The sequence below is a fragment of the Rhagoletis zephyria genome, unplaced genomic scaffold (genome assembly GCF_001687245.7).
Source record: "Rhagoletis zephyria isolate East Lansing unplaced genomic scaffold, Rhagoletis_zephyria_1.1 Rzeph_scaffold_01304, whole genome shotgun sequence".
Lineage (NCBI taxonomy): Eukaryota > Metazoa > Arthropoda > Insecta > Diptera > Tephritidae > Rhagoletis > Rhagoletis zephyria.
The window spans coordinates 90,009-111,750 of record NW_016158388.1 but is presented as its reverse complement, the minus strand read 5'-3'; the positions used below and the strand labels follow the sequence as shown (position 1 = coordinate 111,750).

The 21,742-nt window shown below is 40.8% G+C and overlaps 1 long non-coding RNA gene across 1 annotated transcript; it reads right to left on the bottom strand.

Annotated features, from left to right (window-relative positions):
- Positions 1 to 1,392: 1,392 nt before the first annotated feature.
- Positions 1,393 to 21,270, bottom strand: LOC108363560 (uncharacterized). The gene is made up of 3 exons (XR_001847633.1): positions 21,192 to 21,270; positions 3,016 to 3,021; positions 1,393 to 1,403 (listed from the first exon to the last, which is right to left on the bottom strand). It is a non-coding gene; the product is annotated as an uncharacterized LOC108363560 (long non-coding RNA).
- Positions 21,271 to 21,742: the final 472 nt, after the last annotated feature.

Genomic DNA, 21,742 nt, shown 5'->3' with positions numbered 1-21,742 from the left:
AACCAGGGACTTCCAGCCATAAACGAACACATAAAATGCAAACTTTTATCAGCTTATTGGCCATTCTGCAAAAATCGTTGGACAATGTGGTCCATTTGTGCTATATTGGAGTATATACTTACAAAATGCTCCTCTGTGATGCAGTAGCGGCCCAACTCATGTCTCTACGCCAGCTTATTGTTAACCGATCATTGCTCGAGTTTTAATGATCGTAATGCCTACACGATGTTTATTGCGCTGTGTTGCCGAGAGGTTGATACTCCATGGAGTAATCCCTTGAAGAAGTTTTGTGATACTCTGATGTAATGCAGAGCTGTAGTATATGGTTCTATTTAAACATACATAATACATAAACATAAATATTTAAACGAACGCATATTGGCTAGCTTAACATACGTAAAAACATACGTACTTATTAGGACGGGGCGAAAATCTAATTTTTTTCAGATCCCTTGGTAATAGTGAAAATATATTGTATCATGAAGTTAAAACAATCCTGCAAAATATTAGTCTTTTATTTTAATTGTAAAAGCCCGCACATCGACCGCCAAGTGACCCACAGCACATTAGTCGCTTAAGACCAATTCTTGTTAAAAATGCTGGGTTCAGCAAAAAGGTTTGGTGCATATTATTACAGGGGTGGAAGGCCGAGGCCGAAAAGAGCCACATGTAAAATCTAAATATGCTACAAAGACCCACAAAAAAACCAAAAAATATAAAAAAAATTTATTTTTAAATAAAATTATTATTAGAACTGAAAAAATTGTATTATTGTTCTAATGTACGTAAGATAGATATTAAAGAAAATTCAAAAGATCCCTTTGGCGAAATTTTCAAAATCTGGTTTTGCGTCAGTTAAAGCCGTTCGTAACAGTTCTGTTAAATGTTGGTTAGTCAATAGATACGTTCGTTTAAAATCTCCAGTAAAAAATGTCCAACAGCAATATTCCGGCGAAATGTCATCTGTTCTCTCACAAGAGGAAAATATTCCAAATAGTAGGCGAACAGAAAATGTACAGAAACTTGCAAGTTAGACGAACAGCTGATAGAAATTTTGTTTACATTTAAAAGTATAAAATTGATGGAAAATTGATGGCAAAGCTTTATGTTGCATTTCCAGGGCCTTATCTTCTTTTAATTCCATAAACTACAACTCTTCGCTTTTCTTAAAAAGGAATTTTTCGGATATTGTAAATTCATCCTCAATTATGTTACATAAAAAAGGTNTGGAAAATTGATGGCAAAGCTTTATGTTGCATTTCCAGGGCCTTATCTTCTTTTAATTCCATAAACTACAACTCTTCGCTTTTCTTAAAAAGGAATTTTTCGGATATTGTAAATTCATCCTCAATTATGTTACATAAAAAAGGGTTTATGAAGTATGCAAACGTACATTTAAATAACTTCAAATCGGCTAATCTTTTTTCAAAATCTGTTTTTAAATCATGTGCAATGTTTTTTTCTAGCCATGGAAAATTGTGAAATATTCTTTTTTTTTGAGATCATGAATAAAAAGACCTAGTTTAGCTCTAAAACTTAAAATAATTTACGACAAATCAAAAACATTTTTATTCTCTTGTAGAGATTCAAGTTTTGGAAACGTTCCATCATATCGGTAAAGAACATTAAGTCCGAAAGCCAATTTTCATTCTCCAATCGGATAATGTTCCGATCTCAATTTGCGTATGTGTGTATCTATTTTACGCAGGCCCCTTTGACTTGAAGAGTTTCAGTGTGCGTTCTTTCCGTATTACGAAAGGGTATGTGTGCGTTTTTGTTTGTTTTGGCTGCAAAGCGATCCATTTGGAGGCAAAGAGCGAACTAACCACGGCCGCATTTTTGGCAGCTTTCAGTAGATTTGTATCCAGAAGTGGATGCCCAGCGAATTTATATTCGGATAACGGCAAAAACTTTGTGGGCGCTTCAAAGCAATTACTGAGAGACTTTCTTCAGTCATCCCGGTCTGAAACAATATCTGCTTATGGGTATCAAGGCCTTTCGTGGCATTTTATTCAGCCTGCCGCTCCCCATATGGGTGGCTTATGGGATGCGGCAGTTAAAAGTTTTAAGTTGCACTTTAACAAAGTTGCAGCCTCCTCTAAGTACACCTTTGAAGAAGTCTCTACCTTTTTGTCCAAAATTGAGGCCTGCTTAAATTCCCGCCCCATCTCGCCAATGTCCGAGAACGCATCTGATCTTAGTCCTTTAACCCCAGGCCCCTTCCTGGCCGGTGGGCCACTGCTTGCACCACCAGAGAGTGAGATACATGCACAGCCAATTTCTGTAGTTAATCGTTGGCAACGCCTTCAAGCCATTTAAAAATGCTGATTAATGGCTTGAAGGCGTTGCCAACGATTAAATACAGAAATTGGCTGTGCATGTATCTCACTCTCTGGTGGTGCAAGCAGTGGCCCACCGGCCAGGAAGTGGCCTGGGGTTAAAGGACTAAGATCAGATGCGTTCTCGGACATTGGCGAGATGGGGCGGGAATTTAAGTAGGCCTCAATTTTGGACAAAAGGGTAGAGAACTCTTCAAAGGTGTACTTAAAGGAGGCTGCAACTTTGTTAAAGTGCAACTTAAAACTTTTAACTGCCGCTTCCCATAAGCCACCCATATGGGGAGCGGCAGGCGGAATAAATGCCACGAAAGGCCTTGATACCCATAAGCAGATATTGTTTCAGACCGGGATGATTGAAGAAAGTCTCTCAGTAATTGCTTTGAAGCGCCCACAAAGTTGTTGCCGTTATCCGAATATAAATTCGCTGGGCATCCACGCCTGGATACAAATCTACTGAAAGCTGCCAAAAATGCGGGACGAGAGAGTGTAGTTCGCTCAGGTGGAAGAGCGGGCATTAATTGTGTAAGGGTTTTTGCTTATGTATTACACACACCTTGCAATTCTGAATAACCATTTTGATGAGGTTTTTAGCCTTTGGTATCCAAAAGCGCATGCGTATAAGCCGAAGAACCAGCTGGTTGCCTCCGTGAATCGAAATAAGATGCGTGAATTTTACAATCAACTTTGAAAAGGTGGCAATTGTGTGGCAAGATTAGCGGATGTCGTTCATCGTACGACATCAATGGTGAATTGATTAACCGTCCGCAAACTCGCATGAGACCAGAATTATCAAGAAAAGGGTTTAGAGCAGAGGCGGGCATTTTTTTATTTCCCAAACACATGTAATTGGGCTTCAAAATGCTGCTTGCTGCGACGTCGACACATGTATACTATCATCGTCTTCGTGTGTGTTACGTTAATTGACGATTGACTGATGCTTCGCTGGTATTTCGGCAAAGCAAATGAAATCAGTTGCTGTTGAGTGTTCGGACGAAGAAAGTTTTCTTAGTGGTAAATAAGCATGAAAAAATGTGGTACATTCCAAAACAATGTGGTAGATTCAAATAAATAAATTTATAAATATGTTATATGCACTTATGGTCAGCTGATTAAGTTAAGTGACATTTTGACCAGTTTTGGCTTTTTATATTTTTGTTTAATTAATGTTTTTCTTTTTTTTTTGCTGACGGTGCTAGGTATTTTCTTCCATATAAAAGAAATTGCCAATCATTAAAAATCAACGCGATTTTCTAGCGCTTGAAATTTGCACTTTGAGCTACTAAATTTTAATGGGCTATAAAACTGCATACCTAAAACTTTTCTAGAAATTCTAAATAAAAAGCCAAAGCGACAGAATAAGATGCTTTTTTAGAAATGATCCATCATTTTCTGATAGACATTGATAATTGTCGTGTTGATGTATATTACTTTCACCAACCATACATTTAATAAAAAAAGCTGCTTTTAATTCTAAAGGCTTCAGTGCTCGATCACACTCTTTCACCTTTTCAAAATGACTATGACACAGTTTGTAATGTCTTTTTAAACAAGACATAAAATTTGGACTCATAACGCGATAGCAGATCACGCATTGCGCACACCCATCCATGTTTTCTATGCAAAAAAAAATTTATTTCCCATTCCTCCCGAAACATTTTATGTGTGTATTATTCGAATAGTTGCGCAGTGAAGTCTCAGCAGCAACTAATTTGATTTGCTTTGCCGAAGTGCTAGAAAAGCATCATAGCCCGAACACAATGAAAACGACGAGCTACAAACCACAGCTGTCAAATTATTTTAACACGTACTCTTATGTAGATAATTATTTTGGCGGCGACCGGGCTACGCGACGGCTGTGGTTGTGGCCAGATTAGATCTATTTCTATTTTTCTGGCGACAGATAAGGTTCTTCCTCTTCTTTTATGTCAAACTCATACAAATTCATGATGTCGCTGCCGCGTTCAAAGAAATCATGTCGCCATCGACAAAGCGCTTAGATAATAAAGATGACAAATTGGAAGCTGTGGTCGGTAGCTCGTCGTTTTCAATGTGTTCAGAACTTCAATCAATCGTCAATTATCGTAAGACGCACGAAAACGATCTTATCATACATGTGTCGACGTCGCAGCAAGCGAAGTTGTTTTTTGTTGTAGAAAATGTCCATTCATTCATGCGCAAAAAAAAGTGCTATCAATTCCACAAATGTGGTAAAGTCCGAGTACTTGCTGTTGAGCAAAACTTCGCTGCTTCGCACACAAGCGCATGTGTGTGATAGTATGAGTGCCCACCTCTGGTTTAGAGAAATGATATGCCTTCTTCTAGAAATTTGATGCTTCTCTTTAAGGCCTTCATACTCCTCGATGAAATGGGTCTGCTGGCATAATCGAACGAGACGATGTTCGACTTGGCTAATTTCGGAAGCGGTGATATCTCGGGAACTCTCAGAAAAATTATTGCGGAGTTTTGGATGGGTACGATGCAAAAATCTAAATACATATGCGATTACCCGCAGTGCCCTTGGAAGATCAGAAAAACGGTTAATGATAACGTCGAAGTCCTTTAAGCAGGTGCTATATACCTTTACTGTTTTTTGCTCTAGAGTTGTATCGGTAACTGATCCATTTGATACATTCGGCCACTCTTCTTTTGGACGTTTAAGCCATTCCGGTCCATGTCACCATAAAGGATTGCCAGCCAGCTCTTGTGGAGGTAAGCCCCGAGTTGCCAGGTCAGCAGAGCTTTTCGCCGAATCTACATGAAACCAGTTTAAGTGTCCTATCTTCGAAACAACTTTTGACACCCTATTGGCAACAAAGGTTGTCCAACAGCAAGGTGGCTTACGTAACAAAGCCAAGACTATTGTGGAGTCAGTCCAAAAGAATAATTCATGGCTTTCAATACGTAAGCTTTGTAGTAGTTTTCGACTACCTCAGCTAGAAGCGTAGCACCACAAAGCTCTAGCCGCGGCAAGGATAGTGTTTTGCCACTTTTGTTTTTGCGACTAACAAATTGACTGAAACCTCCGAATCGATCGCTACTCGTACGTAGATAGCCGCCGCATAGGCTTTCTCCGATGCATCGCAAAAGCAATGAAACTACCCTAGAACTGGCGGTAGGAGTATATGAAAGCCATCTAGGTATCTTAATATCGCTAATGAAAGGATAGTCGTAAAGAAACGTAGTCCATTTTCTAAGGCATCTCTCAGAGATGAAATCATCCCAGCCAGTTTTTTCAATCCAAATTTCTTGCATTAGAATCTTTGCAAAAACAACGCAAGGTGCGAACCATCCTGCTGGATCAAATAGCTTAGAAATGTGGGATAGAACTTCACGTTTTGTGTATGCAGGTTTTTGTGGCAATGGACTAACTACGAAATAAAATAAATCAGAATGGGCATTCCAGCGAACTCCCTGTGTTTTTGCCAGGCTTGTGTCGTCGAACTGAAGAAAATTTTCTTTTAATAAATGATTACGAGGAATGTCCTTCAATATTTATTGAGAATTTGAAGTCCATTTGCGAATAGAAAATCGTGCTGAACTTAGAGCAGATATTAATTGATTTCGAGNAAAATTTTCTTTTAATAAATTATTACGAGGAATGTCCTTCAATATTTATTGAGAATTTGAAGTCCATTTGCGAATAGAAAATCGTGCTGAACTTAGAGCAGATATTAATTGATTTCGAGCATCAATAGCGGTACGGTAGTCATGCGCGCCGGCCAAAACATCATCCACATAAGTACAGTGGCGCAGAATAGAGCTAACTAGTGAAAGGCTTTCCGTAACATCTTCGGCTAACTGAAGAAGAGTGCGAATGGCCAAGTAAGGCGCACAGTTTACGCCAAAGGTAACTGTTTTAAGTTCATAGTTTGTTAAAGGATTACTGGACGAAGATCTAAAGAGTATGCGTTGGAATGGCGTATGTTTAGGATTTTCCAAGATTTGGCGGTACATCTTTTGAAGGTCGCCATTAAACACATAACGAGGAAAACGCCAATTTAGCACTAACAACGTTAAGTCGGATTGAAGCACTGGCCCTGTATGCAAAATATCGTTTAAACTATTGCCATTNAACATAACGAGGAAAACGCCAATTTAGCACTAACAACGTTAAGTCGGATTGAAGCACTGGCCCTGTATGCAAAATATCGTTTAAACTATTGCCACTTGAAGACGGGTTGGATGCGTTAAAAACTATGCGTACCTTTGTTGTGGTGCTTTTAGGTTTTACAACCGCATGGTGCGGAAGATAGTAGTTGGAAATATTCGAGCACAAATCTGGTGGGGGTGAAACCTTTATCATATGTTGAAGTTCGATATACTCTTTTAGAACGTTGTCATATTCCGTTTTGAAATTAAAATTTTTGCTCAACGTGCTTCATTACGGTAGAATTGTGCCTTTGCTATGTCTCGCGAGTTTCCTAGCCCTTGTTCCGATTTATCTTCTTTAAAAGGAAGCGAGACTACATAACGATCTTCCTCGTTTCTATAGGTGGTCTTCCGGTACAAGTCTTCAAAAACGATTCTTCTAGAACTTCGTCAACTGAAAAATTTATATCTTTGTGAATATTCATAGATGCTAGACCGTTGAGCCTTTCTTGACATGTTGTATTTCTCAAGTAGGTTTTAATTCTTTTCAGGCATGAAAAGCTTCGTTCAGGTGTGGCTATTGAAACGGGCAAAAGTGCCAATATACGTAAGATCTTAGAAACATTCTCAAAAGACGTTCTATAAGCTACTTGTAATGCTTCGAGAGCATTTCGAAAATGTTCGTGTGAAACTCGTTTTTTCCATATTTTTACCTCCAGAAGAAAGTTTTGTTTCGAGCAGTCGATTACTTTTTCATAGAAAGCAAACAATCAGGCATGTTCTGTAAATCGTTTTCGATCAACATTTTCGGATTTTCCGTTTTTAAATCGTATGACAGGTTCTGTAAATCGTTCCGTTTTTGTTTTTTTCGAACATTGCCAAATCGATTTGTCACCCTGTTCTGGAAAACGAAATCGGTAAAATTTTACTGTTTTGTATTCGGCAACGTAGACGAGAGCGGTTTGAAATTTTAAAATATTTTGTATCAATAATACGCATAACAATGTAAGTATTATTTTGAAATATATCATCTTATTTTGTAAATAAACGTTAAATATCAAAAATATTCAGGGGGAAACACAAGAACTCCAAACAAGAACTAATTTTTGTTCAGTTCATGGAAACTCATCAAGATTTGGCCAAAAATTTTGTAAAAGGCGATCGAGGGAATGCCGAAGAGAAGTGGAAAGAGCTAGCCATGTTATTGAATGTAGAAGGTCCACCACAGAAAGATGTGAATGGTTGGAAAAAAGTAAAGTTTTAATCTAATTTCCAAATTCATGTAATTTAAATAGCTTTATTGTTTTGCAGATATGGTCTGACTGGAAAGCGAACATTAAAAAAAAGGTAGGACATAATAATATGGAGTCGAGGGCAACAGGAGGAGGGCCTTTTAATAAATATATATTAACCATATATGTAATACTCCTATATTGGCAGTAAGAGCTAGTACCGTCCGAAAACACTACAGTACAGATATATAAATAAACACGTACGAAAGAAAAGGAACACATACGTTTATAAATAAACATGTACACAACACATATACAAAAAGGGCACTCAAGTACACAATACATTGACAAAAACCGTACTAAACTGTCTCGCTTTGATTTCGGAATGCTTACACATTGAGAAGTTAGCTTACTGCCAATATAGAAGTATTACATATATGATATTAACCCAAAATGAGGAGAGTGTGGCTCGAATTTGTGGCATATTTGCGGCAGTCGAGGGCATAGCACAAGCTAGGATATTCGGCACACGAGAGGAAGTTGAAAGTGTGAACGTTGGTGAGTCCGATGAAGATGAACGTCCGCAGACAAGCCACGATGCCGTCAGTGCGCAGCCACGGAAAAGAGCAAGAACCGTGGATAATGAAGATTGTCTCCGTTCGCGTATGACAACACAAAATGAAACAATGAAAACAATTGCAATAACGCTGCGAGAAATATGCGAGAACCAAAAAAACAATGAAAACAATTATGATTTTGAACGCCTTTGTAAAGCGGTGGAAACCCAAAACCAACTTCTAGCGGAACAGAATAGTTTAATGCGACGTGACATAGAAGAAAAAAAGAAACATTATATCAAGATGGAACAGTTGGTACAAGAAAAAGTCAAAATAAAAATGAGGATGCTCGAGTTAGAATCATCAATGAGGTGATTTAATATATAGATATTTACACTGAGTTTTTGTTAACTTATTTTTTTATAAGTGAATAAAGTTTACGTTCTGTTCTATAATATTAAATTATTGGCAATTAAGTGTCTTAAATTTCGGCCAACATTATTCAAATTTGTATTTTCTTCGAGTTCAGTATTTTCTTCAACAATTTCTTCTGGTTGGGTTGTGCCCTTCTGTTTCTACAAAGTCTTCTATTTGATAATAATAAAAGCAGTTAAATTTAAACAGGCAAACTCCTCGAACGTTTGTTCAAAACTTACATTGAATCAGGCGCACTTAGGGGGTTAGATTCATCTCTTAACCGTCGTCGATTAACTCTCATTTGATAACGTTGCTCCCTTTCATTCAATGCGTAAGCTGCCGTAAAAAACATTTTATTTTTAAAGAAAATTCGTTTAAAAGTCAATTTTTCAAACAACCACCTCTTTTGTCATGGGGTGTGTTCAGTTGACATAAAGCCGTCAGCTGTTTCGAAGTTACATTCGAATAAAATAAAATCGTTCGAATTGTCATTTCGGTTCCGAATTCAAATCGTACGAATTTCAGAACATGCCTGAATTCTTCAGTTTTTTTTTTTCGTTAAAATCATACTTTGGAAACAAAACACTAAAATTATTTAAAACTTATTTATGATTTAGGAACCGGCTTTTCAAATGAGCAATATATGTATCAAGGAAGGGTATGTAAAAAGCAATGCGATAGTATGCATCGGCGTCTCCGGTTTTCACATTAAAGCGATTCTTTTGGCGACTGCTGTATCGCGGTACTTTGATTTCTGTACCAAGGTTGGTGCATACTACGTGTTCGAAAAGCAAATGAAAGTTTTTTTCTGCATCTTGTCGCATTTCTTCAAATTCCTTCAAAGCGTCGTCGGCTAAGCTCATTGCTTCTGCAAGATCTTCATCAGGTACTTGTAATTGCCGGCTAGCAAAGCAACAACGATTTATAATAAAGCAAATACTTGGCTGTTGTCGCTGTGCTAACACTTTTTCAAACCCTGATAATTTCTATAGATATTCGCACGATACAAATAATTTTTTGCGGTATTTTCTCCGTGACAAATAAAATTTTTTTGGCAATTAGAAGAAATACAACTTCGAAAGTCTTTTTAAAACGATTTTTGCCGAGAAACTTATGGATACATATACATATACACAAAAATTGCTCGTTTAAGGTAATTAGAATAAGGGGAAAAACGCAGAAAATTCTGGATCCGCCGCTGGTATCTGCTAATTCAAAGGCTGGAAGTGAAGAAAGTATGTTTGAGTCAATAGTAGATGTAGGCAAATTGCTAGTGAGCTGTGGCAAAACTAACACGGACGCCTCTATTCTAGTGTGGGGATTCAAACGTGAACCAAGGGTAATGAGACGAGATTTGGGTACTTCATCTGATACCGATTTGTTAAGTCCGGAGATGTGGGCATTGACATTGCGGGTTGGTAATTTTAGCATCTTAAAAAGCCTTTCGGATATGAAGGTTCCTTCCGATCCAGAGTCTATTAAGGCCCTAGCTGCATAAACCACTCCACGGTGATAAATTTGAACCATTGTGATTGCCAATAATATCGCTTTAGAATTACCGTAAAAAAAGATTGGATTTTATTTGCGGAAGGAGTTTCTGTGGACTGTATTTGAGCAGTGTTTGATGTATTGGAACTGTTGGAAGAACGCCAGCTCTGGCTCGGGGGTTGCTTTGGCGTATCAACAGACGAGGAGCTGCCATTATTGCGGTGTAGCAACGTATTATGTAGTCGATGGCAGGTGTAGCAGTTGTGTCTGCTCTTACAATTCTTAACTGCATGAGCCCTCGCGAAGCAATTGATACACAAGGAATATTTTTTAATAACTGCAAAACGATCGCTCACATCCATTGCTAAAAAACGAGGGCACTGACGAAGTGAGTGTTGTTCGTTAGNGTTAACTGCATGAGCCCTCGCGAAGCAATTGATACACAAGGAATATTTTTTAATAACTGCAAAACGATCGCTCATATCCATTGCTAAAAAACGAGGGCACTGACGAAGTGAGTGTTGTTCGTTAGGGCACAGCTTACAATTAGGTTTGGGAAGGTTAGCGTGATGTGCATTCACCTTGCTAATTGAGGATTGTGGTTCTTTGGGCATGGTGGACTTCTTTGAAATAATTCGATTCTCAGAAAGCGTTTCCAGAGTTTGACATCGTGATGTCAGGAAGGAGTCTAACTGACTCCAATAAGGAATTTTATTTTTTACCTCTATCGACTGCTCCCAAAGAGCAAGCGAGGTTTCTGGCAATCGTGAGGGACAAAGGTAAACAAAAAAGGAATTCCAGCTATTTACAGGAATCTTATACATATCCAAAGCGGATACGCATCCGTTTATATCCCGCTATAGCTTTTCTATGTCTGCGGCTGATTCATATTTGACAACAGGGATATTGAACAGGAGTCGCTTTGAAAATACTCTACTCCCAGGAGTATTTTCAAAGCGAGATTTTAAGGTATTCCATGCCGTCTGAAACCCCTCGTTTGTAAGAGAAGCCGTGCTCACAATTTCATGCGCCTCACCGTTTGTTTTCTTTCTTTAGTGAAATAGCTTTTCAACTTCACTTAACCTCTCATTATTGACATACATCGCAGAAAAAAGGTCTCTAAATGTTGGCCACATGGAATAGTCGCCATTAAAAGCTTCCATGTCATACGATATCTAATGTTCTTCGTGGTGAAGTAAAATTACTGGATGTGAGTAAAGGGTGAACACACCAAAACTGCGACACTTACCCAAAAAGATTTCAATATTTTGAAATTCAAATACCATAAGCTGACCATGACCTTAGTTGGACGTAGAAGAAATTTCATTTGAATTTGATTCCTAGTTGAGTTAAAAATGGCGACCGAGTTAGAAACGAGACAAACCATTTTGCACGAGTTTATAAATGATCCGGTCATGAGTACACGTAAAATTGCTAAAAATTAAAGATTGCACTATTCGACGGTTTGCAGGGTTTTAATCGGTACAAATAAGGCCTAGCAGTTACGAGAAAACCAGGGAGCGGGGGTTAGCATGGTCAAAGTGATAAAAACAGTGCTCGGAAGGTCCTCAGTGCGTTTTCGCGAAATTTCCAAAAAACAACATGGTTTGGCAAGCTATTTCTTCCTGTGGCCGTAAGAGCAGCCCTTTTTCCCATCCGTGACAATGAATGATCAAGTTTATCGGGATGAGTGCCTCAAAAGGCGTCTTCTGTCATTTATCAAGAGATAACTATGCCAAGGACACATTGCCGTGGTATAATGCATATAACATCAATTTTGTATCTCACGACTACAATCCACAAAATAGCCCAGAGCTACGTCCTATTGGGGAATATTGGCAAATTGTCAAAGGAATCTTGAAGAAAACAGGTGAAACAGTGAAAAATATTGAAGAGTGCAAAATAAAGTAGTTGTGCGCATCGCGTAAAGTCGATGATGCAGTCGTGCAGAACATGATGGCGCGTGTGCGATGAAAATACCGATCACTTGCATATGGAGGAAATAATAACTAATATTTTAATAACATCTAAACTTCCAAGTTATATAATACAGAAAAAAATAATTTCAAAGCCTTCTAGTTTGTTTCTGGTAGTAATCTCTAAGTGTCGCAGTTTTGGTGTGTTCACCCTTTACAGTCTCATTTATACCGCGCTCACTAATCTTGGCTACACAACGTACAAAAGTTTCATACGAACTTCGGTACCTATTTCTAAGCGATGCCATATTTTCGGCAGACTTTTCCATCTGTTTCCTGAACGTAATCTTCGTATGCTCTCTTAATGTTATTCCAAATGGATTTGGCTTCTTCTTTGTGGACATCGCGGGCGTGAATCTATTGCGACAGCTGCGGATCATCAGCAAAGTCAATTTCAAACTCTACGAGACTGTCAGTAAGACGAATAAAATTTTCCAAATTGGACATTTTTTATGATTGTTGAATCGTTTACTCTTTAAAAGGTCTAACTATACGAAAAGTTGCTTTTTGATTGAATTTAATTGGTTTAAATTAAAAACGACGATGGAAGTATGTAAAATAAGTTTCGTATTGTCGGACTGGAATTTGAACGGTAGGCCGACTGTACCGATTTGCCTATCTTCGCATTATATTACGTATTCCTTGCATAGAATGCCATTCCCACTATTCATGTGCATCAAAGGGCTTGGCGCATGGTAAAGTAAATAGAGAACCGTTTACTGCAGACTGATGAAATACATAACGGAGATTTATAACTATATATACATATATATAAGCAAGTTATGTACAATGAGGTTATTAGAAGTTTTTAACAGCGGCCGGAAATTTTACATAACTAGTGCCAATAAACTCCAACAAAAACAAACCTCGATTGCTGTTTTCCTCCTGGTGAACTATGCGAACCCTCAGGTGTGGATAATGTACTTGTTGAGGTGATAAGCGGCTTAATTACTGTTTTCCTCCTGGTGAACTAGGTGAAGTCTTAGGTGTGGAGGATCGACTTGTTCTTTTGTTCTTATAATCCGGTTCGATGGGACCAAAATGTGCGTGCGATAATGGGTGGCCTAATGCCAATCAGTGGAGCTCCAAGTGACCGGAGAAAAAAATCAGGCAATGTTCGGCGAAAGAAAGCGGTTTTGGTTTTTTCTATAAAAATTCTGACTTACGAGCTAACAATTCATTTGCGCATACGCCTTAAAAACTAACATACGAAAAAAGGGAGGAAGAGCCAATGTAGGAAAATTCACCACGCCGTGTGGTTTTCGTAACCCTTGTTCGGCACGAACACATAGTATAAAGGAAAGTCGAGATTCTTTGTACGCGGTAATCTCGAAAACTACTGAACGGATTTTGACGAGATTTTCTCTAGTATACTCTGTATCGACTGAAGAGGGATCTTTTTTACGTAGAATTTTAATAGGGTTGCCACCTGTCTAGAAACTATAGGATCCGCATCGTTCGTTGGATTACAAAAGAAGAGGTGTCAAATGAAAGGCATTGACCTCTAGGAAAGCACTAATACTTTTTTTAATAGGGTTGCCACCTGTTAATAAAATTACTATATTCAATCATAATAAGCATAGGCATCAGTTCTGTACCGTTACTGTCAAATGAAAAGACTTAGCCTCTGGATGTGTAATCATGTATTATTTTTCTGAGTAGGGTTGCCACCTGTTCAAAAACTATAAGATCTTCACCGTCCGTTGGATAAAAGAATTAGATACCAAATGAAAGTGCATGACCTTCGCATGTACAAAAACTTTAAGTTTTTGGGTAGGGTTCCGACCTATTTAAAATTACTATCTTCTATACATAGTATAAAGGAAAGGCGAGATATTTTAACCACGCCACTGAACGGATTTTGACAAGATTTTATATATATATATAATAACCGAAGTACATGATGTCAAATGTTTCTTTCTCCAAATACGTAAATGTACATACATAAATACGTAAATGTACATACATACATACATACATATGGAAAGTAAAGAGAGCCGCACTTTACTAAGCAAAGAGCCGCATTTGGCTCAAGGAGCCAAGTTTGCCCACCGTTGTATTATTAGATAATGAATCCGTTAACGCAAAAGTCTGTTTTCAATAAAATATTAATTGTTCTCTTGATAATTGCACTGGCCTATAGTCAAAAGATGTAAAGAACAGCATTAATACTGCTGGCATGCATTTAGGTCGCTGGTTCCAAATATTCTAATCTTTTTTTAATATTAGCTATAGTTTGCGAATTTTCGCAAATTTAGGAACAATTTCGGTAGTTCTAATAGAAAGGCCATTATTTTCCATCATCGTGAAAAATTTTGTTTGTTTGGAAAGTAAAGAGAGCCGCACTTTACTAAGCAAACAGCCGCATTTGGCTCAAGGAGCCAAGTTTGCCCACCGTTGTATTATTAGATAATGAATCCGTTAACGCAAAAGTCTGTTTTCAATAAAATATGAATTGTTCTCTTGATAATTGCACTGGCCTATAGTCAAAAGATGTAAAGAACAGCATTAATACTGCTGGCGTGCATTTAGGTCGCTGGTTCCAAATATTCTAATCTTTTTTTAATATTAGCTATAGTTTGCGAATTTTCGCAAATTTAGGAACAATTTCGGTAGTTCTAATAGAAAGGCCATTATTTTCCATCATCGAGAAAAATTTTGTTTATGCAAATGAGTATGGAAACACTGTACAGGCACAACTTCTAGAAACACTAATTAGTTTACTTATTTTTATGTACCCAATATACAAATTGCAAATATAGGAAATTGACAAAATAATTTGTTAATTTTTTTTTTATTTTAAAATAATTTGTTTATAATCTGAACTATTTTCATCATATTATTATCATAAATCAGTAACAGTAAATTGGTAATTATTACGTACCAATCGAGTAACATTTACCAAAGTTATATAGGAAAACTTAAGTGGATCTCCAGTTGTTTCCCAAAAAAATGTATCTTCAATTGTAAAAATAACCTTTAAATGAAAGAACAGGATTACAGAAAAGTGTGGCAGGGAGTGACTTTTTTCGTTCAAGCTGAATGGAAAGCAATATCGTCCAATTGGAGATTCCTCAAAAGGATTTCCTAGGATATGTTAAAGACTATTGCATTTACCTACAGTCACTTTTTCACATAATAGGAGTAACTAAAATATTTATGTATATCTAAACAATTTTTGCACGTCCCCTACTTTCATATAACGGCAAATTTAGAAACCGCGAAAAATGTGCTTCTTCGGTGTCTAATGAAACCATTCCGCCCAATTTTCAAGATTACATAAATGGACTTAAAACGGGCGTTTCTCAGCCTAATTGTGTTATGTTAATGTATGTAAATACTTATATGCTTGAAACTACTATTAACTTATCAAACGATTGCTAATCTTTGACAATACATGTTTGACTTCATTCACCACGATCTTGAAAACTGATCGAATCGGCGTGACCAAGTCCATGGTCCTTTTAATAATATATAAACATCCGAAAACATTAAAACTTTAGAAATAAATCTCGTCTCACTTTTTTGTATTTTTCACTTGGTTGCTGAAGTAATGAAGAATTGAAAATTCATAAGGGATAATTATAGTTTTTGTAAGTTTTATCTAATATCTTAAATCTGGTAGACTTATTGAAAAATGATAAATGAACTTGAGGTACTAAATTTAATAACCCTTAGTTGGATATATCGTCCTGTTTATAACAGTTAACGTATTCCATAGATATTACAACCCAAAGTTTAATTTTCAAAATGCATACACTTTGATTCAATTGCGCAGGCCAAAGATAAGTTTTAAGTTAATCTTTCGTGGCCAATAACAATTGATTTAGACCTTAGGTTAGGTTAGGTAAGGTGGCAGCCCCGTGTAACCGGAGCTCACTTAGACAATGTAAGATTGTCCTTTGTGATACCACAATTTGGAAAGGCCCCCTAAACTTTATCGTTAAAACGCTCCGAGCCGATTATGTATTTACTAATACGGCTAATCTCAATGCCCCAGAGCTCCTCGGGGCTGTTTAGAAAGTGAGAGCCAAAGTACTTCAACCATAGCCTCGCAAACGCTGGGCACCTAAGAAGGTAGTGTTGAGGTGATTCTACCTCGTCATCTTCCAGACAACAGCGACATAAAGGGTCCGGCAGAATGTTCAGCTTAACCGCGAGGATGCCGATAGGACAGTGACCCGTTAAAACCTCCACCAGAAGTGATAGCTGTGGCTTTGTGAGTGTGAGGAGTGCCCTCGATCGCCCCCGGTCCACCCTCGGCCAAAAGGACCTTGCGATCGCACATGTCATGGTATTCGCCCAGCGTTCGCTGAGCTGACATGAGGCCCATTTATCCAAGAGCGAACCGCAAGCGATCAATGGCACCCGCAGCCGCTCTTTATTCGGTAGTAACGTTTCACGGGTTCCTTCCCTCGCCAGCTCGTCAGCCACGCAGTTCCCCCCAATATCGCTGTGTCCCGGACGTATTCCGACGCGGCTGAGAGAGAGAGAAGACATTCTTTAACCAGGTTAGAGCGCACCTCTAACGAACTCAAAGCCGTGATGGCCGCCTGGCTATCAGAATATACGCTCACTTCCCTGGTGGTTATAACGCTCCTTAGCAGTGAATCCACCGCCTCCTTGATAGCAGCTACTTCCGCCTGGAATACACTGCAGAAGTTCGGGAGCCGGAACTTAGTGCTGATGGAAAGCTCTCGACAGAAGACCCCTCCACCAACCCTGCCATCCAGTTTCGATCCATCCGTAAAGAAGTTCACCGCACCCCTCCTCCAGAAGTCCCGCCCGGCCCACTCATCCCTTGAGGGAAAATGGACAGAGAAGAAACTCCTAGGAGCCGTAACGGTGGTGCAGTAATGCGTACGATCGGGGATGAAGTCGAAACCTCCTAGAACTCCAGAGTGTCCAGTCCCTAAGTTGATCAACCAATCGGTTTCCCTGAGTCTAATAGCCACTCGCACCACGACAACTCTGCCTGCAACGTCGACAGGCGCTACGTTTAGCATTGCGTTCAGTGCTAATGTGGGGGCGGTTCGCAGTGCCCCACTAATACCAATTAAAGCAGCCCGTTGTACGCGCTCCAGCTGCCTAGCTAGTGTAGCCTTTTCCAGTGAGTTCCACCAGAGTAGGTCCCCATAGAACATAATTGGCTTGACTACGGTCTCGTATAGCCAATAGACAACTTTAGGGGAGATGCCCCATCTCTTACCAATAGCTCCCCTACTGCAATATAAGGCCACTGATGCCTTCCTTGCCCTTTCCTCGATGTTTGGTACCCACGACAACTTCCTGTCCAGGATCAAGCCCAAGTACTTGACCCTGTCAGACAGCTGTAAGCGCAGACCTCCAACCGAGGGAAGAGCAGCGGCGGGGATTTTATATTTTTTTGTGAATAAGACCAGATCTGTCTTACTGGGGTTTACGCCAAGACCACTTTTGGCCGCCCAGTTAATAACTATGTTAATGTACCGTTGGGTCAGTTCATACAGAGTGTTCAGGTATTTACCTTTAACTAGGAGCGCCACATCGTCTGCATAGGCAATTACCCGACAGCCGTGTCCCTGCAGCTCCACTAGTAGCTCATTCACCACGACGACCCAGAGAAGGGGTGAGGGCACCCCTTCCTGCGGGGTGCCCCTGCTCACCATGCGAGACAAGCAGGCGCTACCCCAGAAGGCCATGACAGTTCTGTCACGCAGCAAGCTTTCGATGAGCCTAATGAGACTGGCCTCAACCCCAAGCTTATCTAGCGACTTAGCTATTGCGTCCGGCAGGACATTATTGAAAGCCCCCTCGATATCGAGGAAGGCTCCTACGGCAAAGTCCTTGTGAGTGAAGGCTTCCTCTATACACCTCACAATTGTATGCAGAGCAGTATCGACCGACCGTCCTTTACAGTAGGCATGCTGAGCTCTAGACAGGCGATCCCGAGGAATCATGCTCCTTATGTGCATATCAACCAGCCTCTCTAACGTCTTCAGCAGAAACGATGAAAGACTGATTGGCCTAAAGTCCTTGGGGGCAACATGAGAGCTGCTTCCAGCCATCGGGATGAACACCACCTTGACTACCTTCCAGCCCCTGGGAATGTACCCGTATCTAACGCAGCTCGCGTAGATTGGGGCCAACCAACGGCGCGACACCTCCGCCGCCTTTTGCAGCTGCGCAGGTATGATGCCATCAGGTCCTGGGGATTTAAAGGGTTCGAACGAATTGATCGCCCACGCCAGGCGGCGCTCATCCAGGAGGTCAGAAACAGCAGCACAGTCTCCGCACACTTCCCCTAGGGAGATCTCCCCAGGGAAGGGATCGGAAGGAAAGTGAGTGTCCGGGAGCAGCCTAAGCGACTCCTCGCCACTCATAGTCCAGTGACCTGCCTCATCCCTCAAGTAGCCCAGCGGAGCAGGACTCCTAGCAAGATTACGCCTAAATCTCGAAGACTCATGACACCCTTCAACGTTTTCGCAGAAACACCTCCATGAAATCTTTTTAGCCTTTCTTATTTCGGACTTGTAGATTCCTAGTCCAACCTTATAGAGTTCCCAATCAGAAAACAACTTACTCCTACGGGCCCTATTGAAAAGTCCTCTGCTCGACGCTCTTAACTCAGAGAGCTCCACAGTCCACCAAAGGGGTTTCCCTCTACCTTTCTGAAATTGTAGTGGACATGCGCTTTCAAGAGCTTCCCTGCACGCAGATTTGAAAACTTCAACAAGCTCCTCCAGCGAGTCTACCGACTGCACAGAATTTGGTTCTGGCGCATCAGGGAGCACTCCGCGAAGATTCCTGTTATACAGATCCCAGTTCGTGCTCCTCAGGTTCCTGAAGGGCTTGCTACGTGGACGCGTTTCGTCCAAAGAGAATTGAATATACCTATGATCCGAAAANGTTCCTGTTATACAGATCCCAGTTCGTGCTCCTCAGGTTCCTGAAGGGCTTGCTACGTGGACGCGTTTCGTCCAAAGAGAATTGAATATACCTATGATCGAAAAAGAGTGCTCGCTCAGAACCCTCCAATCCGAGATCAGATGTGCAGTCTCAGATGAAGCCAGTGTGAGGTCAAGAACCTCCTCCCTGGCAGCAGTTCTAAACGTAGGGGAATTCCCCCTGTTACAGATATGTAAGTTTTCACTTAGAATAAACTCAAAAAGTGACTCACCTCGCAAGTTTGTATCCGAGCTGNCTGGGCGGATGTCGCAGCCTCCGCATCGCCGACCACCTTTTTGGCCCACTCGAGCGTTCGGGCATGCTGATCACTCATTTGACCAGCACACTGATCGCCGTAGCGTTCCAAAATTTTGGCGGCCATGCGACGGTCCGAGATATCCTTTCTCGCCGCGGTGGCGCGCCATTTAGGCCTTCCCTGAGGTGCCCGATCCGAGGTCCTCGAAGCTCCAAAGACACGCGGCGAGAGACCCTTTCTGGTGCTGGCGATTCCGCCACGCACCGTACCCCCAGATGCTCCGTGCGATTTCGCACAGGCATTACCCACTACCGGCAGAATTTCGGGGCCTTTAGTACCAGAAGGAGTTGTCTTCGACCCCCCTGGGGCACCGGCCGTGAAGGCCCTGCTTAAGCCCTTAACGCAGGGCGATTTCGCCTCTGCTGGGCCAGAAATCCCACCCGGGACAGAGGCAGCTATGGGTGTCGACTTCGACCCACCGCTGCTCGAAGCTTTGTCGATAGCCAGCTCCGGTTTCCCTACGGCGCTGGCCGTGCAGGCCCCACTCGTGGCCTTAGCCGGAGATGCCTTCGCCTCCTCAGAATCCCCAACCGGGGNAAAGTTTGGTCCTAGAACAAGTAAAATTCTATTTACACTTAACATTGAATGTCCTAGGCTCGGACCAATTGTCCGCTTCTGCATTATANTTCTTTTGGTTTGTATTCATCTTGTTCGTACGACCACCTGACCGACGAGGCGGGCGCGGTGGTCTAAGAAAAGTAAGAGGAAATTAACGGTCCACCACGGCAGCGCCCCATGCCGCGGCAAGGCCACCGTTACTCCCTGAGGCGGCCTGGTATCAGGAAGGCGCCGTTATAATACAGCCGGTCTGGTAAACCCCCTGGCTGCAAACCATCCAATGGGCACGGTGTCGCATAACACCCTGGATTAGGGGGAGGAGTTGGGTTGTTGGGAAAGGAGAAATAAGGAGGGATGAGGGCAGGAGTAATCGTCGGTACGGTAATCTCCACATAGGAAACTGTGTAAGCTCGTGTCTTACGCAGGTTCTCATGCGGAGCCTCCCTCTTAGTTCATGCTGACATAGAAGTCCCTCAAGGCCCCAATGTCACCACTTAAGCCTCATCCCCACGCCAAGGAGACCACATCGACTTAGACCTTAGACATCATAATATTACAAATGCCTTTTATTTTCTCCCATACAAAATCGACCCAGCCTAGTACATATGTATGTAGGTACATACGTATCACGGTGGAGAGAATACAGAAGGTGGCGCCGATGGCAACACCGCTAATCGGCATTCAGTGAATTTGACAGAATCAGCTGTTTTGCTGACGTCACAGTCGAGATAACAGCAGTAGTGATGTGCTGAGTCAGTACTTTTAAGTATTGATCGATATTCGGTACCGATTTAAAAAGTATCCGAAACTCTCGATACTCGGTACCGAAATATATGTCGGTTCGAGGCCATAATGCAGCGAAACTCTTACTTGTTTGAAGCATTTTTGTTCCAGCTGAATCGAACGATATCATTTTTGTAGGCCTGGGGGCAGATTCTGTAACCAGTTAGCAACAATTTTCGAATCGGTATCGGTTTTGTTGACGTATGATATGAAATATTTGTACGTCAACAAGTGCGATATTGATCCGAAACTTGTCGCTAACTGGTGATAAGTTCAAGTGTTTTAGCCGATATCATATAAATTACTAACGAAAGTTTTTTCTAGACTTGAAATGCATATAATGGCGAAGGTTTAATGTAAAGAATCGGTATCGGGTACCGAAAAGGAAGTATCTTTTTTAAGTATTGCTTGCCGAGTATTGGGTACCGAAAATTCAGCACATCACTATACAGCAGTTTTATTTGCTTACTATTCTTGGGAAACATCTTTGTGTGTGTACAATCAGCAACCCTGTAGGATCTCGGAACAGACTTAGAGCACACCACAAACTAGACTGCAAGTGATTGTAAGTAGTCCAAAGTTTGGTCCTAGAACAAGTAAAATTCTATTTACACTTAACATTGAATGTCCTAGGCTCGGACCAATTGTCCGCTTCTGCATTATATTGTAACCAATTTTGGGGAAAACAAAAATAAAACTTGCGCCAGCTGCGATTCGAACCGGGGTTCTAAGATTTTCTAAGCGGATACTCTCTCTACATGCCAACGCCGCACATGAAAATTCGTTAACTAAGTGCCTACATATCAGTAAATCGTTAACCACACCCATTGTCCGCTACTGCGTGGCATTGGGCGCGTTTCTAAGACGTAGCTGTTGTTAAACTGTTGAGTGTTTGTCTTCGAAACGCACAGTTGAGTAGTTCCGGTCAGCTCAACAGTTGGCAACTTTCCGCCATTTTTTCAAGCGGGAAATTTTTGCGCTAGCTCATCGTAAAGACTTACGCCGCTTGTAGTAAATTTAACGCCGCTTTGTTAGGTGGCAGTTGCAAAAAAAAAATTTT